The 27222-nt window shown below is 37.2% G+C and overlaps 1 long non-coding RNA gene and 1 pseudogene across 1 annotated transcript; both read right to left on the minus strand.

Moving 5' to 3' along the window:
* Window positions 1-4518: 4518 nt before the first annotated feature.
* LOC145234056 (uncharacterized) lies at window positions 4519-4911 on the minus strand. The gene is made up of 3 exons (XR_013861261.1): window positions 4882-4911; window positions 4776-4805; window positions 4519-4695 (listed from the first exon to the last, which is right to left on the minus strand). It is a non-coding gene; the product is annotated as an uncharacterized LOC145234056 (long non-coding RNA).
* A 17848-nt stretch (window positions 4912-22759) lies between these two features.
* LOC145234512 (uncharacterized) lies at window positions 22760-26212 on the minus strand (annotated as a pseudogene).
* Between the last annotated feature and the right edge of the window lie 1010 nt (window positions 26213-27222).

The raw sequence follows: 27222 nt of genomic DNA on the forward strand, positions 1-27222 counted from the left end.
AGACAGCTATTAAATCTCTCACGGTTCTTCTTGGTCAAGCTCTCGTTGATGAAAATTTCGTTCACTGGGGCTACACCTTTGTTCGAGTGTTTCAGCTTCTACCGGTTGGAATATATGGCATTTCTCATCTTCCGGCTAATGAATTTGGTAATGATTGCCGGGTGGGGATGATCTTTCGAAGCTCTCCTAAGTCGGTGAGAGATGCTAATGTCAGGTTTGGTGATTGTAATCCCTAACCTCTTTACAGCAGAGATGACTAAGTCATCTGTGCACTCCGTTTCCGAATAGGGCAGGCACTAACTGCAAGCATGGTCTTCTACCATATTGCTCGAGATCATTTAAGTTCTCGGCATTGGAGATGGTTTGTGCTTGCAGTTCTTTTACAGCCTTTTTGAGTTCCCTATGTTTAGTTTTTAAGGTTTTCATTTCAGCTTCGTTGTTTATCAGCTGAGTTTTAATATTTTCATATTGTTCTTGCAAGAATGTTTGGCTCTTGCGGATTTCCCTGAGCTCATTGATAAGTTCTTTTAGGGTTGAGTCATTGCAGGTTTTACTCTCCCGAACCTCATCCCTCAGGGATTCTATCCTATCAAGAACCACAGATTGTTCGTCCTTCTTTTTCCCTAATTGAGACATCTTGAAAAATATTCGTTGAGTTTTCTCAAAATTTTTCAGCAGAATGTGTATTTCAGAAAATCGAAAGTAGATTGCTGGATTTTAGCTACCGTCTTTTTCCGTGCATAATGCGCAAAATTTAATCAATTTATTGTCCTAAAATCTGGGGTGCGCATTATGCATGGGTACAACAATTTTGAAGAAAATTTTCATCGAAATAAAACTTGAAATCACATCTTTCTTCTTGTTTGTTGTCAATCGCGCATCACATTCAGCCATCCTGCCCAACACTCAGTAAAATTTATAACTGACGACACATCGTTTGATGCGATGGTGCAGTCCTTGATGGTGTGTCATTGTCAAGTATTGTTTGTTTTTAATCTCCATCGCAGACCGGATATCATATGGAGGCCGCCATATACAGTACTACTGTAGTTTAAAATTCGACACCTAGATGGCGCTAGATATTCGAACTCGGCGGCAGAAATTCGGATCCGATGTGCAGAATGGATGCGCAAGACACGTCAGCTATATAAAGAGCGAGAGTTCAGTTCTCTACCTATCAGTTTCAATTCACAGTTTAAATAGCAGTTTCACCAAGAGTGTTAAGAGAGCAAGTTATAGTATAGTACAGGGGTGGCCAGACCTGCTTCATGCTCGAGCCGCATATCAGAAAACTTAGTTTTAATTAAAAGAGCTGCAACACAAAAAATCTAAAACGAATTTATTCACTAATAATGAAGTCTACACTATCAAATAATGACTGGTGTGTGGTGATACTGTGTGTCACCACCTGGGCTGCAAGGTGTTTGAAATTAGGCTGATATGATGAGAAAATTATTGTGTTTAGATTCGTAATGACAGGTTCTAGTTTTGTAAATGATTTTCAAGTTCTAGTTTTGTAATGATTGAGCGAACCTGGACAGATAAGACACACAGGTTTACCTCCATTATCAATGAATTATTTATTTCTCAACAACGTTTTTTGACTAAACTTTGCAGTTATTGCATGTGCAACATTAAAGAGCCACAATCAAAGGTCCAAGGAGCCGCAGCTTGGCCACCCCTGGTATAGTATTTCAAAAGAAAGTCATTGATGTTGCAGAAAAATTAGGCAATAGGGCAGCTGCGCGCAAATTTGATGGCAATGAATCAAACATAAGACTCTGAAGGAAGAACAAAAATCAAATTGATACAGCGAAGGCCTCAGCACAGTGGTTCTTAACCGGGGTTCGATCGAACCCCAGGGGTTCGGCAGCGCTGAATCAGGGGTACGACGAAGATCTTTTCAAAGTACAATATAAATACTCTTTTTCGGGAAACTTTAGGGTTCTACATTCGCTGAAAAATAGCAATTTGCTATGTATATATATATATACGAGGTCCGGCTAAAAAGAAACGAGACTGTTCAATTTTAAAGTTTATTAAAACCCATAGCAAGTCAAGTTCACTTTGAATACAAAGTACAACTCTAATGTGACCTCTAACGGTCACCTTCAAAATATTCGCCATCGGCTTCCACGCACTTTGTCATTCTTCTTGACCATGCCCTGAAGTATTCTTCAAATTCCCTTTTTTCTATGAATTTGATGTGTGCCATCACGTTAGTTTTGATATCATCAACCCCTTCAAAGCGTGTTCCCTTCACTATCCCCTTCAGTTTTGGAAACAGAAAAAAAATCACAAGGAGCAAGGTCTGGAGAGTAAGGTGGATGGTGCAATGTGGTGATTTGCTTTGAGACCAAAAATTGCTTCACCATGAGGGATGTGTGAGCAGGTGCATTGTCATGGTGCACACACTTTTCGCATGCCCAACTTTTCTACCAAAATGCTTCGGACTGTTTCTTTGTCAAGTCCAAGTTCGCCAGCCATAATTGGAATAGTGAGCCGGCGGTCACTGCGAACCAACTGACAAACCTTTTCGATGTTTGCATCCGTCTTGGAAGTGGAAGGCCTTCCTGATTTTGGATTATCATCCACATCCTCCCTGCCCTCCACAAATCGCTTGTGCCATTCAAACACTCTTGCTCTCGACATGCATGAATCACCATAAGCCTCACGCAGCATCTTCAAAGTCTCTGTTGCTGTTTTTCCAAGTTCAAAACAAAATTTGATGTTGATTCTTTGTTCAGTTGTCATTTTGCAGTTGTCAAAAGTTCAATGGAATTGTTAACAGATACTTTACCACCTTCACTCTCCCTAAAAACAAACGCAACAATGTCATTGTGACAACACATCTGTCGAATACTCAACAGATGTTATGAAACTCTGTGAAAGCATTGATTTGAGTGAGACTTTTGTATTACGCAATCTGTGACGTCAGTCTCGTTTCTGTTTAGCCGGACCTCGTATATATATTAAACCAATTTCTTTAAATCAGGAATTTTAAAACAAAAATAAGCAGGTAAATGGCGGCTGTTGGTGAAATAAGAATCTGCGATGCCGCCGTCGTAGCAAAAAGGTTGTGCACCCCTGCACTACCGATTAGTTTTCATTTTTTGACGTAACCAAGAGAATTATAAGCAGCAAACAACGAAATTTTGTTGACAGCAAAACCTTATTATAAATACTTTATTTTTTTCATGTTTATGTACATCAGTTGCTAAAAATACAATGCTTCATTTTGCTAAAAACGAAAATTTGCCGGAATTGAAGCAATCCTAAACAAGTTGCTTATATTATTATGTAAGAATTTAAGAAAATGCCAAATAACTGTTGCCATTACGTTTGGTCAAAAGCGAGTTATGACCCACAAAACAAAATGGAAAATGCTGAACAGGCGTTTTCGTCCACCAGGTTGCATATTTAACGAATATGTCTTTCAACTGGTGTAATTTTAAACAAAAATACTAGTTGTTTTTGTCCATAACTTGTATTTTTTCTGACGTTTCGGCCACCAGATCGGCAGGGCTTCATCAGAGCAATGAATAATGATTGCGAGCAACAAGCGAAAGGGCGCATGAACAGCGGGATACGATGAAAAATTATCACATTATCACAAAGGCCATCCGAAAAGCGTAGCGCCCATTTGATGGATTGGTTGGACGTCTTGGGTGGATTCCTTTTTAAACCGTTGGTACATCGAGCTGTCCTCTAGGAGCGATTGAGCGTCATGTTCGTATTGTAGTCTATTCAAATCTGATGTGGCCATATTCTTTTTTGATGGTACCGACTGCCTTGACATACGTTCTGACCGCTGATAGACTCGCTTCATTATAATCTCTTCTGATAATAGAAAATGCTGAACAGGCGTTTTCGTGCACCAGGTTGCATACAAATTAGGCACAATTCATGATTTAGTCTCTAAATCGTGCAGGTTTTCTGATGATTCTTCCTCTTCTTGTTCTGAATTCTTGTGGATCTTCTTATGATATTGGTGCTTGAAATTCTTCTGCAGCTCCAATGTTATCGTTTCCTATGGAGTCGACAATTGAATTTAAAACTGACTGAGGTGTTCTTCTATCTTCTTCTGTGAAAATAGGAACATCGGTTACTGGTAAATCACGAACTTCTAGTGTAAAATATAGTTGTTAATTTTTTATTCCGTAAGCATTTTTGCTTGAACGCCTGAGTGTGGTTAACCAATAAGCATTTTTGCTTGAACGCCTTATCGGTGTGGTTAACCAAGGAAGTCTGCTGCAGTCTTGAACGCTCAAAAGGTGTGGTTAACCAAAAGCCTAGGCTGGTTATAAGACCTAAAGGCTTGAACGCTCAACAGGTGTGTTTGTACTACAAACCCCCAGTTTCATAGGGCTACTGGCGAGGCGTCTGGGTTAACAAAAATGCCAACGACCACAAATGAGAGCCTCATGGGTGTGGTTGGAATTCTCATAATATTTCATTAGCAATTGCCAAAAAAGTTAACTATCCCTGCCCTAAACTGCCATCAACTATCTTGAAGTTTTGTGCTAATAAGTGTTAATTCTTTCCCACGAACCTAAAAGAAAAAACACCATAAGCAACTTCCAAAACTTGTATTTCTTTTTCTGCGAAACACAGAAACAGGTCAATAAAATAAATATATTTGTTATAAGGTGCTTGTACTTTGCATACTTGCATATCTTTTTACAGATCTGCATTCTACAAAAACACAATAGTGTAAATAGTCAGTTGTACCATTACAACATTCACAAGTAAATTAGGCAAGATGACAAACTTACATTTTCTATTTCTTGAATTGGTTCCTTGTTCTGCAAAAACACAATAGTGTCATTGCTTGTACCATAACAACAGTCACAAGTAAATTAGGCAAGATCGCAAACTTACATTTTCTATTTCTTGAATTGGTTCCTCGTTCTGTAAAAACACAATAGTGTCATGTACCATAACAACATTCGCAAGAAAATTAGGCAACATCACAAACTTAAATTTTCTATTTCTTGAATTGGTTCCTTGTTCTGCAAAAACACAATAGTGTCAAAGACACAGATTGTAAAAATAGGCCTTAATGTTTGAAAAAAAAATATATACATTATGTGGTTTGCATGATAAATGTTATAGCATCTTGTTTACTTAGCTGTTGAGGGAATCCTCTTCAGCCTATAAAATAAAGGTATGATGTGAAATATAAAACATACACCTATAAAACTTATTTCGAAAAAAATAATGATACAAAAATTCACTCACCTTTGCAGCTGACAAAACCGCTGGATAATTCTAGTTGTCTAATTGGGCAAATTAGAGCAAAATGGCGGTAATTCTAGTTCTAATCTAATTTAGAATTATCGAGTAAGCTCTAATTCTAATCTAATTCATAGTTTACCTTGTACTGACCAATGAAGGTAGACAATAGAAAACACTCCGAATCTGACCAAACAAACCTATCGCTGAATAAACCAAGTCTAAATGACGCCAAACAATGTAGTTAATATTTACAAGTCTATATTTTGATGAAACATAGCAACAGCGCTACAAGCGGTTAACCACACAAGTACCAAACAGCACTGGGTTGTTATCTTACTGTGTCTCTGTCTTCATTATCTCTCTCTATATTTTAGGTTTTAAAATGCTTGTTTATGTAGGGGTCGGGTCACGAGATTAGTTGCATAAAACGTACCCGCGAAGTGCTTACTATGTTTTGCGGTAGTTGCAAACACTTATGTGTGAAAAGTCGTTTAAGAGGTTGCAAACACTTAGTACGAAAGGTCGTTTAAGACGTTGCAACAAAACAAAACACATAACTAATATTGCATGTGACACAATGTTTGAATTTAAAGTCCAATGTTTGATCCATGAAATCCCGAGTCCGATACATCACTCCCGGCTCCGTAAAATGTTTTCCGGAACAGATTCTTCGGGGTGATGTTTTCCAATTTGGAGCTATGATTGTCCGTTTGTTGATTTCCTTTTGACGCTTCGTGCTCCAAGTCAGACGTCTATCGAGATGAACATGCCAATAGAAGAAGACAGCAATTATCGCGCCCGAAAATGGGCATTTACAACCGACGGGGAAATAGAGGGGATCCATCAGACCCCAAGTGGCGTAATATATCTGGGGAACGCGGAACGGGGCCAGTCCAATCAGGGCCACCGTCATGGTCTGTACATCGCAGTGAGTCAGACTGGCAATGGCAGGCCAACCGCTCTGACCAAGAAAAGTGTGGTAAAGCTTCTGACGACGATGAACATCCGCGTATTGTATATCGCCCCCGTCAAGGATATGAGTGCATACATAAAGTATATGTACAAAAAAGAACAGATTGTGCCTCCGGAACTCATGGAAAAAATCAGCCAAGAAAAAAGACAATATGGCAACCAAAGTCGATGGCAAAGAATAGCAGAAGAAGTAGCGAATAGCTTCGATACGAAGCCCAGTTGCAACGCCTTCAAGGAGAGGTTATTCGAGAAGGACTTCGCCTTCCCAGAAACGCTCGCAAAACGGGCGTACAACACGGTGTCGTTTGGGAAGGCGAATAGGAAAATGAAAAAAGCATTCAGGCGTGTCAATAAGAAAAAGTACGAGGAGTGGAGCGTCAAAGAAGCATGCAAAATAATCAATGATATCATCAATGAGGCAAAATCAATCGAATGGAATGACGGCAAACTCAACACGTTTGAGCTCAAGATCGCTCTAGTGTGCGCAGCGCTGGAAGCCAGAAATGAAGAACAAGACGGCATCAGGTTCGCACCCCACTTCTGCCTCCATGGGGCAGCACGAAAGGGCAAGACCTTATTAGGTCAGTTCCTGTTTCCCATGGAGTACGCGAGCACTCTAACCAATGACTCGCAAGGAGTGGGGCAGATGGCGCTGCGCCACAAACACAAAGTCCTCAAAATCGATGACGCCGGATCATCATTCTTTAATAATGATGCTCTAATTAGCGCAGTTAAATTCATGTATCATAGTAATTGGAGCGCAAAGACCCATGGAGATCGCCAAGACAACAAGGCGACATGTGCCTATATAACCACCAACACAAAGAACCCGATGATAAAACTGGCGAGTCTTGGCGATCTCCAGCCAATGAAGAGGCGCTTCATACAAGCAATGTGGCCAGAAGATGCAAAGAACCCAGAGACTGGCAGCCAAAAAGAAATTAAGGGGTCACGAACAAACGAAGTAATGATAGAGCTGGCCAAGGAAGTGATGACGGAATTGTTAAATGAAAGGCCCATAGATGAGGACATAGTAAAAATGGCCGACTATGTTAATAACGTAGTAGATGAATTTAATGCAGCAAGTAGTGACGATGAGAGTGACGAAGAACCCAACACCAGTACCACATCACCGGGCCAAAAAAGAAAGCTGGTACAAGAAACGAAAGTACCAGAAAAAAAGCAAAAAGAAGACGGTGAAGAGCTGGTAACTAGGTTCGGTGAGACGTATGACATCAGGCGGCACACTATAGATCCAGCAGTGCCTATGAAGACCAGAAATGAATACGAGGCCGAAAAGAAGAAGCTCGAAGACCCTTGCGAGTGGGAAAAACGCCAAGAAGAAGACCGAAGAGTGTTGGAAAGCATAATAATGCCAGCAACGTATATAGATGATGGAAGACGGTGCGAGCACCGTGGAATGGACGCGCAATGCTTTTGCGAAATTGAAAGCTTGTCCACAGATTGCAGTGACGACTTTTTATTACAAGCTATGGAGGAAGCGGGGATTGACCTGATTTAGTACCGGTACCAGTAAAGACAAGTACCAATGATGTGGTACCGGTACCAGTGTATATATGTTATGTGTTTTGTACATCGTTTAACACGTGGATGTGATAAAATAAAATAAAAACGAAAAAAACAAAACAAAAATAAATAAATAAATAAATCCAACTATTTGTTTGCAAGTAGATATGATGTCTTGCACATATCTTTGGGCAAAAATAGCATCATTAATTGTGAGTTGCAATGTATGTAAAAAACAGGGAAGGGACTATTTCGGCGTGTACAGCTGCAGCTGCCATATTGGCTGCGTTGTCTCTCACAAGGAGATGTATTTTTTGTTTGGTAATGTCGAACTGATTCAGTGCTTCTTCAAGAACATCCCTAATGTTTTCACCAGTATGAGACACTGCCATTGGAGACACTCTAAGAATGGCACTTTTGATTTTCATGTCTTCGTCAATCCAATGCGCCGTGACACTTAAAAATGCTGAATTGGAAGTCCAGCCATCAGACGTTAAGGATATATAAGTGGCTTTGGTGATGCCATCCTGTACTTTACTTTTAACCTTAGAGAATATCTCTTCAATAATGCTCTCTTTGATATACTTTCGAGATGGTATTTGAAAATTTGGACATATGTAGTTCATCAGCCTTGTGAAACCCACGTCTTCAACTACAGAAAATGGCTGCAAATCTATGGCTATCATCTCACCGATATACTTATGAATTTGTTTGGCCTTGCTGTCATTTATATCCCAAATCTTTCTACGCTGAAAAACATTTTCTAAAGTTTGCTGCTTCCCAGAGCCTACAAGGAGTCTTTTCTTTTTAGTTTGAGGTGTCAGCAGATCATGGCTTCGTCGTTTCCTTTCTTTTTCGTTTTTTCTTTCCTCAACCAACTCAGCAGCATGTCTTGCGTTCAAAATTCAACATATTAGACGTATTAAAGTTACTATGGGACGATCCCCTTCCAATTTTCACACTGCAGAGTTTACACACAGCTTTACTTTCATCTTCTCCGGCGATGTCATAAAATTTCCAAACAATGCTTTTTGTCCAGTTTGATGCACTGGCCATTGCTCTATTAACTAAAATTTGAGAAAAAACTGAAGTTACATTTAAAACACGTGCGTATGTAACACTTTAGGTGGGTTATAATTCTATTCAGTCCCCTAAAATACATTTGTTAACGCTACCGCAGTGTTAACGCTTCTAGCAAAGTTTATAAAGATGCAGTCTTTTAGTTAGTTTCTAGACATGCAAACAAAATGATGTCTGAACGGCGTGTAAGTATAGACACAATGTTCATTGTTGGTGAATGTGACGTAAAAACTAAAGCATTGTTGCATCATGTTAATGCCTAACTATTTGTGCGTGATTCTGTTGCCAAAAATAGTTCAATAAGCATAACATCTGATGCACAGAAATTAAATGTGCAGTGTTTATACAGTGGTGAAATGCGGATTTACTGCTAAGTGTTTTTGCAGAGCATTTCGACATTGTAAGCTCTGGCCAAAGAAAAGTAAAAAACACGGTGACGCCAGACGTGATGATTTAAATATCAGAACACGTCGCATAGCATTTTTTTAGGTACTAACGTTAATCTCTAGGTACAGTAAAAGCACCTACATTTAGCTCGGCTTATCCGCTCGCGTTCAGCACTTAACAAATGGCTTTTACCGGATAACTTGGATGCATTTTAAATGCAAATTCGTTAGCCGCTTTTGTGCGTCTAAGTAAGTGCACTAAAAATATTGATTGACAAGTTGCGTTTTCGCCAAATTACCCCAATATATGAGCGCTGTTCTAAACTGGTAAACGCAGTTAAACTTGTTGCAGTGAAAGTGCCACTTCTTACCCTGTTTGGCATTGAACAGAGACGTTATACTCTTTCCCTTTTTTGCATTAGCTGAACAATGTTGGTCTCCATTTTTTTGGCAAAGTCGATTGGAAATTTAAAAACGTAAAACAATCAATTGTACTCACCTTATTAATCCTGTTTTATGGTCCAAGTAAAAAAGACGGCGGCACAAATAACGTTAAAATTCACCGAAGAACACAGACTTCTATGGTGGCGGTTGATGCTTAAGCATTTTAGTCAGCTTCGATTGTTTTACCAGTAGCAGCTTCCAGCAATTGGCCAAACTTAACCTCCAATTTATGTTGTTGTAACTTACAGCTAAACACCGACACGACCGATTGCCAACGTAGGCAGCTCTTTCCCGATTTTGTGCTTTCCCAAGCAAAACGTTGCCCATGTTCTTAAAGTGTAACCCGGCCTTCGGTACTCGCACGTTGGTATCGAAAACTGGGGCAAAATATTTCGATACCGAGTACGAGTATCGATACCGAGTACTCGTCCCATCACTAAAACATATGGATGTCAGAATTCCTCGTCCATCTCCTACAAGGTGGACCTTCAATATTCCGACCATAATCAGAGTTTATGAAGATTTGCCACCATTAAAAAATGCCTTACTGAAATTCAGGAAACACCAAAAGCAGATCAAACGATTGCAGAAGCGACAGGAATTTTCAAATACTTGACTGATAATAATTTCAAGTTCTGGTTAGAGCTTTTTTATCAGATTATGCCTCATGTCGAAATTATTTACAACCAAATGCAATCTCGGGAAATTTAAGTGTAGCCTATAAGGTCAATGAATACATAACTAATTTTAAGTATGTTTTTTTTGAAATAAGAAATTCAAATTACTGTGAAAGTTCTTCAACAACACTCAAGGCAGGGCCAAGGAGGTGTGTGACTGTATATGTGTTGATATAATGGACAGATACTCTTCCACTAAACACCTGGTAGCTGCCAAATTGTATGACAGAAAATGTTTCACTAGTTTTAAGATTTAACTTCCTGCAGATGAGATAGCAGTGACCACTCAAGCATATCCTTTTGTGGACAAAGCAAAGCTGGAAACTGAACTAGAAGTGTTGTACGGTAGATCTGATATTCATGAATATTGCAAGTTAATTGCGCTTTTGAAATTAATCTTGGAAAATAATCTGGAGGATGTTTTGAGTGAAATTACAAAACTTATTAAAATCCTTTTAACTATTCCCATGACTACTTCAGAAGCAGAACGATGCTTTTCGACACTGAAAGAGATAAAAACTTCTTTAAGAAGCACAATGAATTCACAGACTTAATGCACTTGCAGTGCTTACAATAGAAAAACAGTTTCTTAGTTATCATTTGGAAATAAAGGAGAAAGTTATTGATCGTTTTGCTAAAATCCAAAATAGGAGAATGGATTTTATTTTTAAATAATTGCTTCTTGCTACAACGCTATGATTCATTTCACTTGTGAAAGCAAGCACTAAGTTTAAAGTAAGTTTTAAATGTTAGTGAAGGTGTTGTGAATTTTGCAACAGGGTGTTTTGTGCTGTAGAAAAGTTATTACACATCCTTTCGGCAGTTACGCTAACTAGTTATGCATAAAGATTAGAACAAAGTACAGATGTTTTAACCAACAACAGCAGAACCTAATGTTATGTGTTCATTATTTTTTTAATATTTGTTTTTGCTTGATACCCTGAGTGTGGTTAACCAGCAAGCATTTTTGCTTGAACGCCTTATCGGTGTGGTTACAGTCTTGAAGGCTCAAAAGGTGTGGTTAACCAAACCTAGGCTGGTTATAAGACCTAAAGGCTCGAACGCTCAACAGGTGTGGTTGTACTACAAACCCTCAGTTTCATAGGGCTACTGGCGAGGCGCCTGGGTTAGCAAAAATGCCAACGACCACAAATGAGAGCCTCATGGGTGTGGTTGGAATTCTCATAATATTTCATTAGCAATTGCAAAAAAGTTAACTATCCCTGCCCTAAACTGTTATCAACTACCATGTAGTTTTGTGCTAATAAGTGTTAATTCTTTCGCATGAACCTAAAAGAATCAGACCATAAGCAACTTCCAAAACTTATATTTCTTTTTTATGCGAAACACAAAAATAGGTCAAAAACAAAAATACATTTGTCATAGGGTGCATGTACTATGGCATAGTAACTATGCATACTTACAAATCTTTTTACTGTTCAGCATTATACAAAAAAAAAGAGCCACTATATTGACGTGACTGGTCACTATCGCCTTTTTCTTTTTTTATCCTTTGTTTCTTTCTCTTAAAAGCGCCGCTCCTTTTCGACCCGTCTGCCGCTTCACGCTTGAGTTGTGTTACATAAAGAGGTGGTTCTGTGCAAGGTAGCCTGCAAGACGTTGTGAACTTTAGTTGGATATTAGTTCGGTACTGCTCGAAAAGTGAAATATTTTTTGTTATGATGGCAAATGAAATCGACTATGAAGCATGCGACCAGACATTTGACACAGATAATTGTTGAAATTGATTCGCCCCCGCTGGAAGACACACCTTATGTTGCAGCAAATGTCAGAAGACGTTTGCTACTCAACAAGGGTTGTCCACACATGGTCGAAACCACAGTGTATTAAACACGAATATGACATTATCACAACTACAATCCCAAATCGAGAAAGCCAGGGCTAATGTAGCATTGTTTACAAAGTGTACTAGTGAGATGGAAATGCCTGGTGAAATATGTAATAAAATTTTAACTGTCTTCAACGGTTTTCCTAATTCAGTTTTGTTCAGTAAATATTTTTTGAAGTTGGTGCATGGAGAAGAATGCCCACAAAGAAGAACAATTCTAATTGAACTGCTCCCTCTATTACTGACATTCAAATCTGAAGTAAAAAATGAAACATGTGTGGCTACAACCAAACTAACTTTCCATGAACAGCAGGTGTGTGATTACATTGGAGGAAGTGTTCTCAGGAATCTGTTTCACAAACATAACGTATTCACACAATAATAACGTATTTTTACAAATGAAAGGAGATAATCCACATCCTGTGAAAAAATGCTGGGTTGTTGGTCCTATTGCACAAGCGGTTTTTAGTGAAACTGAGTTAGAAACTAGAAAACATCTACAAGCATCCACCAGAGTATTTGACCAAATGTTAGTTGCTGAAAATGTGCTTGAAAGTTTAAATGGTTATCTGCAGCAATGGAGTGATGAAACTACCTGTGATCTCAGGCCAATCAACCTCCTTTCGTAATGATTTGAGTTCTACTAAATAATAGTCCATAAAAAGTTCAATAAAACATCTCTGTTATGTGAGCAACTTGTATGTAGCTTAGGTTTCATCTACAGCAACTGCAATAAAAACTCACACCCATAAATCACAAACTATAAAATACCAGTCGGAAAAAAAACGAACATACAAAATGACTACCCCGTTTTGACTGACGTACACATACTGGGATCAACCCTAAAGTGTGAATGCAGTCCAGTGATCTTAGCATACTCATTTAAAAATCATAGTACGCCAGGCCTATTGAAGGTGTTGTAACGAATCAAGCCAGATCTCCAAGCATTCCTCATTTTAAGGTAGTTCTTTTTTTAACATTCTTACATGATTGATTGCATGCATCCTTTGACTAAACTCTGGTACATTTGGATTTCTGCTCCAGCGACCTTGTTCCCGAATACTGCCAAAAAAGGCTTCCAGTACATCCTGTGACAATCTTCGTAGAACAACATATTCTGCCCCATTGACTAATAGAGTTCTTGTCACCTCTATTAGCGACCGAGCGGTAAACATTAAACCATGGCGTGTGACCTTTGAAAGCTTCATTTTTTTCTTTTTCAGCATCAGAGAAATGTTCACCATTGCGCTTACGTGTACATTCTACATTTGAATCCCATTAAAAAAAAACTGTATAAAGGTTGTCTCAAGCCATTGGAGACGATAATCATCCGAAAAATAAAAGGGGACTTTACTGGGGTTTGATGAGCCACGGGTTGAGTTGCAAATATAAAAAAAATCTTTCATAACTTATAAAAACTTGGCCATTATCGGAAATCCTTTGGCTTTGACTTCTAAGGCAACAGAACTAGACAGTACCTGTGCAGCATAGCTGACTTTCATTTTGTTGTATGTGTTCGGATATATATGCCGAACAGTTAACTTGTGCAAAGAAATTAAGTGTCGGCAGATGACATGCTCATTTCATGGAACAGGTTTGAGATAATTGACCATGTAAGATCTTGTTCCACCAGGTCTGCTACACAGCAAGTTGTTACGGGTGGTCTTGATCAAGTGACTAGGATCACTAATAAAATACAATTTCCTACAAAACACAAAGTTCAACTAGTTACATTAATTCATACTGTTCAGAATCAAGTGGATGGGGTGCAAAGTAGGTGTCAGGTTCACCCTCCGACTGTGTGGCAAGGATGCTAAACATCTGTCTATTCATGGTGCAGCCATCACCTATATATAATGTTTTTACACCTACTATGTGATTCAAATACCCCCAAAAAATATACCTATGACAACAAGGCATCAAAGGTTTGAAATCAGGTGAAGTCTTGAAATGGCTTGCAAAACCACTGATAAAAGTTGTAGACCCTTGGCCTCAGTAGTTGGAAAGTGGCCAATCATTTAAGATATTGCTGAATTTGTAATGCCTGCATCAACATACATGTTTGTTGTGACATTCAAAAACATATTTGTTCTGTTGAATTTTACTGTAACTTGCCTTTTACATAAACCCCAAGGATATTCGAAGCCCACTTAAAAATTTTTTTTTTTTTGGTGGGCCACCGTATAATATTGCGAGAAAACCACAATGAAAAAAACTATCCATTTTGTAGCTACGCAAAGACCAAATAAAGCTAAAAAAGAGAGTACAAATACTGTTGTGACGTGACAATCGCAGTTTGTTTGTGTAATGAAGCTTTGTTTGACGTGAAATCTTATGCGCCATGGGGCTTTCATAGTGAGTTTATAGTATCACATTTTTGAGAAAAATGGTTAAATTTGAAAGTACGTTCACACAAACTGTGTAACTTTTTTTAACTTCCATATTGGTATGATAGTAGTTTAAAAAACTTCGCGGCCCACCAAAAAGAACGTCGCGGACCACCAGTGGGCCACCAAGTCCGTTGTGACGGAAGAACCAAAAGATTTGAAATCTTTAAGCATCTGATATGCTTGAGGACCTTTGGCATAAAGAAGCAAGCAATACCTAAAATGAAGTTTTAAAATAGCTTTGGACTAATTTATAACTAAGCAACATACCTAATTAACTGAGGATGATACCGGTTTCCATGGTGTTGATTGTTGTTTTGTTTAGCTTTTTCATTCCAAAACATTTCACAAAAGCTATCAATGTGTCCATTTGACTGAACTTGAATTTACAAACAGCACATTAATTTCATGAAAAGATTAAAAACTTGTGTAGTTTTGTCTTTTGTCCAAAAAAGTACACATACCTTTATTGTACATTTGTTCAAAATCCCTTTGCTCATCATCATCCAACTCAACCGGGTTCTTTAAATCATTCAATAAAGCTTCAATCTTTAGTTGCAGATCATTAATTCCAACACATACAAACAATATTATTGAAATATACTGATACATGTATATTACTAGTGAAAGGAATTATTAACAGATAACACATTAAACACACTGCTATTATCATAATGTATGCGCTCTTCTGCATTAATATCTATGCTATTAACTGTTGATAACACTGATTAGCAGGAGCAGTTTCCCCACTATTGGTGTACATTATAAAACTACTAACCACACCGTTTTGAGCAATACAAAATTATCTTTGTTCCTTTTCTAGCAAGGTTTTTTTTAATCTATTTGGAAGTGCGTGGGCAACATCTACTTTTGCCAATGGTTTGGCATTTACTTGTTGGCTGTATCGCATTCGCTCCACTTGGCGCTTTTCTACAATTTTAAAACCTTCTCCATGTGGGAAAATACCTCCATTTGTCCAACTCAAATTCTAAATTCTTTTAAATCATCAGTAAGTTTAGCAACAGGAGTGTTTTGAAGAGTAATATTTTTAGAAAAAGTTGCCGGCCACCCATAATAATGTACGTCAACAAGAAAATTATTGTTCATGGAAATACTGATCCTGAACATATTGTGAAGGCTGTGTAATGGATATTTCGATACTTGTTTCAGACCGAATAACCCAGTGGTTGCATGGTTTTAAAACAAGACTGTGTACTGATTTGCTTACAGCTGAGAAATCTCTGTAGATAGCTGACGTTGTAAACGGTCTGCTAAGTGGAGCCTTGCGTAAAGCTATTTTTTATCTGAATTTTTTTTGGGCATATTTCTCGTTGGAAAAGCACCAATCTTCAAGAACTTTGTTTCATTTTCTGAAAAAATAAACCTATGCCAACTTATTGTAAACAAAACATCTTAACCTGGGTAGCATTAACTACAGAGCGCTACACTTCATTTAAACTAAAGCACCTTGTCTTTTAAACTTGAGCACTTTTCTGTTGACTGTCTGATTCTAAATTCTTTTATACACTCTTCCTTATAATCTCTGTACATCTGCTTAAACATATGGGAGGCAGCTACCAACTTACTTGTCACAAAATCAGCCTCAATGAAGTGCCTTTCACATACCCTCACCGCATCCCTCTTGTACAGGTTTCTAATGTCAGGGTCTGCTCTACAAGATAGCACTACCATTTCTAACTTTGTAGCCCAATCTTGCTTTGCACCAGTGCGAAAACGCTTTGCAGGGACATGATGCAGCGAATCAGGACGTCTTCCGGGACAAAACGATGTTTAGACATATTCGAAATAACTTTAGTTGATGGTAAGATTACTAATGCTCACAACCATTGGTCTCATAAACACAGATTGAATAAATTGCTTCTAGTAATTTCATGGTTGCAAACTCAATAGTTAATCAAAAATTAGTATTTTATTTCCAAGACTTTGATGACAGCCAAAAACAGCAATTTGAATCAGCACAAGGTGATGCTGCACAACGTACTACAAAATTTAGCTAATTTTGGCAAAAAAGCCTCCCTTAATAAGGTTTATTGACATTTTTACCGTATCACAGTCTTAACACCCCCCTAAAATTCAATCGTTGATGCGTTAAGTAACACAACTGGACCGTGACGCGGCAGACTGGTCTGATTGGTTAGAGCAGGAGTGACCAGGCACGTCTATGTAGTGGCACTGGTTGTACCATTACGACATTCAATTAAATTAGACATCACCACAAACTTACATTTTCTTTTTCTGCATTCTATAAAAACACAATAGTGTCATTAGTCATTACAACATTCAATTAAAATAGACATCACCACAAACTTACATTTTCTGTTAGTTGTTCTGCATTCTATAAAAAACACAATAGTGTCATTAGTGGTACCATTACAACATTAAATTAAATTAGACATCACCACAAACTTACATTTTCATTTTCTGCTTTCTATAAAAACACAATAGTGTCATTAGTGGTACCATTACAACATTAAATTAAATTAGACATCAACACAAACTTACATTTTATTTTTCTGCATTCTATAAAAACACAATAGTGTCATTAGTGGTACCATTACAACATTAAATTAAATTAGACATCAACACAAACTTACATTTTCTGCATTCTATAAAAACACAATAGTGTCATTAGTGGTACCATTACAACATTAAATTAAATTAGACATCAACACAAACTTACATTTTCTGCATTCTATAAAAACAGTGTCATTAGTGGTACCATTACAACATTAAATTAAATTAGACATCAACACAAACTTACATTTTATTTTTCTGCATTCTATAAAAACACAATAGTGTCATTAGTGGTACCATTACAACATTCAGTCAAAATAGGCATCACCACAAACTTACAATTTCATAAAAAAGGCCTTACTTCTTGAAAAAACACTTCCCTGGGCAACGATCTGTGAACAAATAATACATTACACGGTTTGCATGATAAATGATAATATTTTGTTTACTTAGCTGTTGGGGGAATCCTCTTCAGCCTTTAAAATAAAAGTATGGCTTGTTCCAATAAAAACTTATTTTACAAAATTCACTAACCTTTGCAGCGCACTAAACTTTTGATATGGTATGAATCTAAAAATTAATTGATGTATATTAAACAATTGGAACTATGCAATACACAAAAACTATTTTACTTAATGATAAAACCTTAATCTTACCCTTTCTCTCTTTTTTTGATTGTCCGTTTTCTCTGCAACGAACACAATATTTTAAATTATTCATATTGAACTTTTCCATTCTTTTGCTATTTCACATTTACCTTTCCCTCATGCTCCCGCATACTTATGTTTTGAATGTGGTAATAATTAAACACAAAACTTTTCATTTTTAGCTGAAATGCATTAACACAAATATTTTTTCAAACAAAAGTAACAAACCGCACATTAGACTTAAACTGGAAAGTTTGGTATTCTTTTCTTTGGAATACACGACCTATATTAGACATTTTTGTCACAAGAAAGTAACAAAACACAATTAAACGGGTTAACTTTTCCAATATAATACGCCATTGATCCCGTGCGCCACCTATCGGAAATTAGTAAATTGCGTGGCAAAGTCACGTGTTTTACGGTGTCAGTTTTCCGTGGAAATGCAATACACGGTCTCGAAGCAGCACCCCCAGTAATTTTAGGCACGTATAATCTGTAGTTGCATACAAGTTTTAAACCCTAAATATATTAAAAAGTTGTAAAAATTATATTAGTATAAAATTAAAATGTAAGCCACCCCCGATTATAAGCTGCACAAACGGCAGGTAAAAAAGAATATAAGCCACGGCTTACAATCGAGTAAATACGGTACACTAAGTATTAAAGGCATGTTTCTTTTTCATGCAGTCAGCAGGATTTCTCCAAATGGTTGACAAGCGAATCATTACAAAAACTGATGACTTGGTGAACGATGGTGTGTGTAATATTGGGGAGATTATGATAGGCTTAAAATCATTTGTGATACACGAGCTGTTTAAAAATGATGATGTACCATCAAACACAAACAGGAGATTTTTTCCAACAAAAAAGGATGTCGAGAGCCACTTTTACAAGGCATTTACAAAACGTAAACTGGCCAAAATGGATCAAACAAATGTCCAATGTTTGATTAATGAGTGGGTCAAGGCTGGTGATCCAGGTGACAAAATCTTTTTTCGACCGTATGTTCCCAGTTCCATACAAAGCACTGCTTCTGATCTTACTGATGAAATAACAGCTCCAGTAATTGCATCAGAACAAACTATGTTGTTTGTCCATCAACTTGAATGGCAGCGAAAACTTCTACTTCGCTATGGGCAAGACATTTGCCTACTTGATGCCACTTATAAGACATCGAAATATGCTCTGCCCCTATTTTTGTGTGTGTGTTAAAACAAACATCAACTACCAGGCTGTGGCTAGTTTTATCACACAAAATGAAAGGCAAATTGATGTTGAGGAAGCACTATTAATTTAAAAAAAATGGACACCTGACTGGAAACCTTCATTTTTCATGACAGACTAATGTGATGCTAAAATACATGCTATTGAAATTGTTTTTTCAGGTATGTTAATAAAAAAAAATTAGAATAAAGCTAAAAGTTTGTTATGGTTTCAGTAACAGGACTAAATAGATAGTAAATAATTGTACAACTTGCAGATTGCCATGTATTAGTTGGCGACTTTCATCGTGAGCAAGCATGGGAGCGCTGGATAAAAAGATCTGGAAATGGTGTTCAAAATAATTTCAGCTGTTAGAATGGTCACAACGCTTGATAGCCACCCTTCATTTCTCTGGAAATTTATGGCCACCTTTATTTTCCAGGCAATTTGGCACACAACAGTATTGTGGCATTGTATCAGCAATATGACCAATTTCTTCAACTTTTCTTTCAAACGTTCGACTTCATCAGACAACAGAAGCGCCGCAATACAAATCCGCCGCTAACAATAACTGTTGCGTGGCGACACCGCGTGGTCGTTTAATATTTTAATTAACTATTGACTCTAACAAAAAAAGTCACGAAATGTAAAAAGAAAAGCAGGATGAACATACAGATTCCATTATTGTGCGAGCAATTATTCAGAACGTGGCGAGTATCGAAATTTCAGAAGAAAAGCAGAAAAAAACATACAGATCCCATTGATTTGAGAGAAGTTAACCAGATTGTGGAGAGTATCGAAATTTCAGAAGAAGGCGGGATGAGTCCCATTGCTGTAAAAAAGTTAATCAGAACATAAAAAGCAGGTCTAGGTTTATAGCCAAAAAACTATGGAAGCAAAAACGACATGAAATGGCGGTTGCAAAAATGGTGCTAATATATTAAGGCACTCTTCGTTTTCCACACTGGATGAAACAAATTGGCTTGATGGAGAGGTACCTGTGCTTACATGAAATTGTGTTTAACTCATACAGTTTATATACGTACATAATAGTAATTATGTGCAATGCTTAATTTAACCTAATGTTCATGCACACAAAACAACAGTGCCCCTTGTAATTTTTGCAGGTTATGAACTATGCACTTAATATGGGTGCCAAAGGCAAAGTATTTGTTATGAACTCATTTACAGTAACTTGCATTTTAAAAATAACCTTAAGGTGGCAAGGCGCCATACTTTAAACAAAGTAAGCTTCCTCTATTCACACATTTTTAGTTAAATTGTAACGAACTACTTAATATGTCAGGTAACATTTTCAAACTATGAAGCAATTATGGGAGCATCCAATAAGAATGGAAATCATTGCAATCTTATGGTAAAAAAAATATTTTTGTCAAATTTTATTAAGCTTAGGGTGGAATTCACCAATTAAGATTCACTTTATCTGGATTGGGTCTTAATCTAAGATTAATTGATCCAGGATTAGACTAGTTAATCGGTACTTTAATCCAGATTAAATTCCTAATCCATCCTCGATTATGCTGAGTCATGGTCTTGGCCGCATGGGTTTTAGGCTTGCTTAAACCAGGGGTCCGCAAATACTTTTTGGCGCGACCCTAAAAAAATTGCTCTAAATTCTCGCGACTAAAGCATCAAGTCTGTGGAAAACACAAATTATCTAAAATATCAATATTAAGACTATCAATATTATTATATTGTCAGTTGCTATTTTCACATAAAACAGTAGGTAAACGAACGTATTTATTCTAACAAATGAGAACTCTGGGGTCTGTGTTGAGAACACAGCTAATCAGAAAACTTAACTTTTTGCATTGTTACATAGACTGTATGTCACAGTTACGTAGTCATACGTAACAATGCAATAATGATTAAACGGTTGAAAAAAGCCGAAATTCATTAATACTGTAGATGCGATCCTTATATTCATGGGAAATTTAAAATATTTCGCGACCCAGACTGAAAGGTTTGCGGACCCCTGGCTTAGCAAGCCACAACAACAAAATATGCCTCGAACAACTAATTTCAGTTATTAGAAAAGGATCTTTTGCTTTCCCTCATTGAAACATATAGAGATGTTATAGAAAGCAAAAAGTCAGACCATGTCACCAAAGGTCAAAAAGATGATGGTTGGAAAGATGTAACTCGAAATTTCAACAGCAATTCTTTCAGTCAAACATGGTCAAATGATCAGTTAAAATTGCTGTGGAAAAACTTAAAGGTGTACTGACCCTGTGGTAGACAATTAAGAACACTACCGTATATCTGACTCTAATAAACAAATTAAAGCTGATTAACTAAACCTACAAGACGCCAAACTAAAGTAACATTCCCATATCTATATTTTCGACAAAGCATGAAACAACAGCGCCATTTGCGACTGAACACGCAACACAATTGTCACCACGCCACAAATCAACTCGAATGCAAAAACTCGGTAACTGATGCACTCTTATGGTCTGAACTCCTATGGTCACTTATGTCTGATTTTAAGCCTAAGAGACGCGGATTTATATAGCGTTCAGGTCACATGCCGTTATATAATTCCTTAAATTGCTTTACAGAAACGTCAAATGTAGAATGGCTGGAAGCCAAATAAGACGTGGTTCCCGTTAACACGTAAATTAGAGATACAACGATAGCCTTAAGCAGTAATTGACCGGTGCAGTAATAAGAAAAACAGGTTTAATAGCTGGTCAAGCTTTTGCGTAGAAAAAGGTGAAGTTTGACCAAGTTTAACCGAGGCAAATACGTCACGATAATTACATGCAATTAAAATGTTTTGAATTAAAAATTCCAAAGTCTGATATGTTTTGAATGAAAAGTCCAAGGTCCGATACAAAGGCAACAAGCAAGATGTAGAAACTCGCTTGTTTACCAATATTAATCTACGAGCAGCTTGTAACACCACAGACGAGTTTAAGACATTAGATTATACGCAAACAATTGTTTTTTCTTTGTTGCGCAAATGAATTGCAAACCGACTCAAATACAAGCAATACAAATATTTAGCTGATGCACAATATCATTTAAATTGTCGATATTTACCTGTCTGCATTTTTCTGCTCGTAAACACTTGTGTTGACCATTAGGTCAGTGTTTGCAATGTCTCTAAAACTTTTGTGTGGTCCCCTTTTTTTTATTTTATATGAAACGCATCGCAAAGACTAAATAATCAGATGAGGTATTGAATCTATGTGAACTTTAGGCAAACAACCACTTTTTTCTTTCTCAATGTTTGTACTTTTTTCTTTCCTATTGTGACGCATGACAAGGCATTGTAATGTAATAAAGGGGTTCTGCTTCTATAAACCGTTCGCATATTTCCAAAATGTTTCCGAATTCGAACCACAGGGCTTTTTCAGCCAATCACAGCAGCGGAAATCTGCGGATTGCCGTTACGTCACGTCTAGGTTGCTAAGCGGTTACTTTGACTTCAGTATTGTCGACGTTGCAAGTTTTATGTCAGTTTTGATTCCAAAAAAACGTTTTTGCAAGTCAAAACATGGTGAAGACTCATGCATTTTGGATGTTTGAACTGAAGGTAATGTTTATTAGGTTATGTATAGCAGGTACGTTAATCACACTCAGGTGTTTAACTAAAATGCTTATTTCTCTGTCACATTTAGATTTACACTTACATTAAAGCAATCAATTATCTTTCTTCACAATGAAAAAAGGAATTCCCTTTGTTGGCTTATTGTAACACAACTAAAGTGAAACGAATGACATTTCTGGCTATTACTTGCACAACTGTATGTTGCAGCATTTAAGGGCAAATAAGCCCTTTGTCTGAATTAGAATATACTGGAATTGTATCAAGACATTTGGTGTGAAAACCTTGTTTACATATCACACACATAGTCCATTACCTTCCGTTATGCTGGTATTGTCTAGCCGTATGCCAGTCTGACATATTTTACACTTGTTTCTTTCCTGTCTTCCTTGAAGGCAGTTACCAGAGATACGGTAAAACATATCTTGTCGATATGAAATTGTGGAAGCTGGCTGCACAAGGTTTTGGCCTGTAGCAAGCCATTTTGCATACATGCAAATGAGAACACCACAACTTGACGAATCGCTCTGCTGTGTTCTAGTTGGCACTTCCACTGATTTAATCCGGTAACTAAATTTCTCAGACAGCAGGTAATTAGCTATTTCCTTTGCGGCCCGAATTCGCATACTTGTATTAATGCAGGGCATTTCCATGGGATCTAAATAAATAAGTTTTTTTGTTTTCAATGTCAATGGCCAAAAGAATCCAGTGGCACTACGATGGGTTCCATGGAATAAAAATAGGCTTTTTGCCCCTAACAGACATATCATTCCAAAGTTTTTCAATAGGACCCTTTTTTTCGAGGGTTTGTGACTAGTGAGAGTTACAACACATGTGAATATGATGACGCAACTGTACAATCGTGCTTAAGGTGTTAAACAGCGACAACTGACATTTAAGGTCGAGTACTGAAAAGGTGACGATGACGAAATACAACGTTCATGCAATCACAGCAACTCGTATGATATTTGCGCTTATTTGTTCTGTAATACACGATACACCACATGGTCATTAGCAGACACTATCTGCCACAAATAACTGTTGATTACTTCGCCAAAAAAACATCCAGCTGTGAAGCGATTATCAAATCTTTTTTAGCTGTTTTTCTTCATCTTTTGATAAAGTTGGTTCCAGTGAATTCAATTCCAAAATTGAAAGAGAATGATAGAATCAAGGTATGTTCATGGACTTTGCAGCCTATTAGGCTGTCTATACTTGGTGTCAATCTGTTTAACTGTGGTTTCTTAACAAATGTAGTCTTTGATGAGACAGATGCTACTTTATTTGTTGTTGCCAAATTGTCATTACTAGGTTCCACCTTATATGCTGGGGAAGGCAAAGAAGTCACTTGGAACAATGGCTGCAGGGTATTAGCAGAAGCTCCCACCCTTGATGTAAACGGGTTTGCCTTGGGCCTTTTACGGGGTAACTCATCACCACTTTTGGACAAAGGCATCTTTCTTTTGTGTTTTGGAATCTTTAAAATTCTTAGTCCACCCTCATAACAACAGGCTTCTGTCAGGTTGTCTTTGATAGATTCAAGGTCTTGGATACCTTGCTCCAAAGCTTTTTGGGATGTTACATCATATGACATATTTTTTATGTCAACCAACAAATCGTTGAATTTCCGGATGGTTTGCTGTCTTGGAGTGTCTTTATTCGCAACAGTGGGTAAATTCACAGTTGTGTTCACACACAACGAATAACTTGAAATGTTATTACTTTTAACAGTTCCTTCATTCGATTTTGATGCACTTATAGAGTTCACAACACTTGGATCCAACACCATGTGAACAGAGAATACCATTCTGGTAAGCTGGACAAATCAACATCATCATACTTGTTAAACACAGCAAACATGTGTTTGCATGGCAGCAATGGTCGAGTAAAATCTGCACATGTGCATTTGGGAAATTTATCGCTTGATCCAAATTGTACAGTGTATATTTGGTCAGTAGATTCACTTTTAACTGTAAATGCATTTCCATTTCGTGCAATTGTGTTTGATTGCACATTGGTAGAATCCGCAATTCTTTGCATACAATGTTTTATCAGTTTTCTTGGCCTGTTTTGCAAAAGTCAGGTACATAGTTGTTGTAACTTCTGTAGTTGCTTTAAGACCTCAAGTTTTCTTGCTCATACCTACATCAATAGTCATAATGAAGCATATAATACCCACAATTACAGTTTACACATGCTAATTAAGAAATAGGTACAAGATTCCAATTTTGCGACAGGGCACATAATTACTTTTTACACATCAGCACTGTGGAAACAGATATGATGTAACAGATTATTTTTGTAGCAGCGTACTTGGTTTTCCCTTCTGGAAGAAAATCTTTGTGTAAAACTGTAATCAGTCCAGATAAAGATTTATCTGTTCTGAAACGTGTATGGCATTCTTTCAAAACTCGATTTTGTCTTTCTACACCATTGTTGGTTCGAATGAACACTTTTAATCGATCTGCTCGATACAACCACAGCCAACGCTAAAACATATATGTGCAAAAATTTGCTGCTCCTTTAAATGTACAATCATTCTTACTTCTTTCTGTGATAGCCAAGTTTTGATCAAATAGTTTTGAAGTTTAACATTATCTGTCCAGAGAACATTTTACTCAAAATTTTGAATTGCTGTTTGGTAACTTTCAGCACTGGCAACAGCTCTCATAAATGCTAAAACTTCATCCTTATTTTGAACACCATTTACCGACTTTTTGACCCAGCGCTCCCATGCTTGCTCACGATGAAAGTCGCAAATTAATTTATGGCAAACTGCAAGTTGTACAAGTGTTTACTAACTATTTTAGTCCAGTTACTGAAACCATAACACACTTTTAGCATTATACCAAAATTAACATACCTGAAAAAACAGTTTCAATAGCATGTATTTCAGCATCACATTTGTCTGTCATGAAAAATGATGGTTTCCAGCCAGGTGTCCATTCTTTTAAAATTAATAGTGCTTCCTCAATATCAATTTGCCTTTCATTTTGTGTGATAAAACTAGCCACAACCTGGTAGTTCATGTTTGTTTTAACACACACAAAAAATAAGGGCAGTGCATATTTCGATGTTTTATAAGTAGCATCAAGCAAACAAATGTCTTGCCCAATATTACCTGCGCTAAGAGATTATAAATCTCTTTAAACTGTAATTTTTTTACCGACCATTATAGATATTATTTCAAATAGTCGGGGTCAGCTACAATTCATAACCACGTGTGGTTCCAGCTGATCCTTTTTTGTTGCAACGCATCTATTTGTTCTGTTTATTGTGAATAATTGGTACGTTTATTCTGTGCGCTGAAACAAAATAAATTGAATGATTGATTGATTGCCATAACGAAGAAGCAGTTTCCGCTGCCACTCAAGTTGATGGACAAACAACATGCTCGTATGCAATTACTGGGGCTGTTATTTCATCAGTAAGATCTGAAGCAGAGGTTTGTATAGAACTGGGAACATATGGCCGAAAAAAGATTTTGTCTTCTGGATCACCAGCCTTGACCCACACATCAGCCAAACATTGGACATTTGTCTGATCCATTTTTGCAAGCTTACGTTTTGTAAATGCCCTGTAGAAGTGACTCTCGACATCCTTTCTTGTTGGAAAAAATCTCCTGTTTGTGCTTGATGGTACATCATCATTTTTAAACAGCTCATGTATCACAAATGATTTTAACCCTCTCATGATCTCCCAATATTACATACACCTTCGTTCACCAAGTCATCAATTTTGTAATGATTCGCTTGTCAACCATTTGGAGAAATCCTGCTGACTGCATCAAAAAGAAACATGCCTTTAATATTTAGTATGGCAACATAACCTCAACCACATGTTGAATTTATTGTGAAATAACAATCTATCAATACACATACTTCAACAACATGACCAGAATGATCATCACTGCTGGGAAAGGAAATGCAACAGAGCATCTCACATTCCTTCAACAGAGACTCTCTTTTCATTCAAAGTCTTGTGAATAAAACTAGCTGACTTATCCATTGCATTTTGAGATTTGCCATCATCCTGTGACAATAACGACATATATCTGTCAGGCTGAGAAGCTTGTGGAGCATTTACACACAAAAACACTAACCTGAAATTGGGGAAACCTTATCACTTCTTTTATACATATTTTTGCTTTACAATTACACTTCTTTGTACCTTGAATACACATCCTATGTCTGACAGTAGTTGGATGGTAAAGCAAATGTATATGCCAACAAAACTATTTTAAAACAAAATTACTTTCAATTGAAATCCAAAAGTGAAAACAAAAGTTCACCTGCTTTGGAGTGCATGCTTGGCGCTTTTCATTTGATTTTTTGTTGTAGTCTTTTGCATGTTGGCATTGCATCCAAACACTTTGTACAATAATGTATGGGTTTAAAGCTTTGTCCCAACGTATACCACCTTTTGAGATATCTTTGGCAATACAAAATATACAAATACAACATACTTCAATATCCTACACAAAACACCTCGCATGTTTTCCATACCATGGGATTTCTTTCCGTAAGAAATAAATTTGTTTAATGTGGAAATTTCAAAATCTTGAACTGCCTTTTGTGCTTGTTCAATTATAGAAACCCACGAAGATGTGTCACGCTCCCGTTTGCGCGGTTACGCACAAGATTGGGACTGACTATGGAAGTTCTTTTAACAGCTAATGCTCGTGTACTCTGATCGGCAGCAAA

Source organism: Phallusia mammillata, chromosome 6, assembly GCF_965637545.1.
Source record: "Phallusia mammillata chromosome 6, kaPhaMamm4.hap1.1, whole genome shotgun sequence".
NCBI classification, from domain to species: Eukaryota; Metazoa; Chordata; class Ascidiacea; order Phlebobranchia; family Ascidiidae; genus Phallusia; species Phallusia mammillata.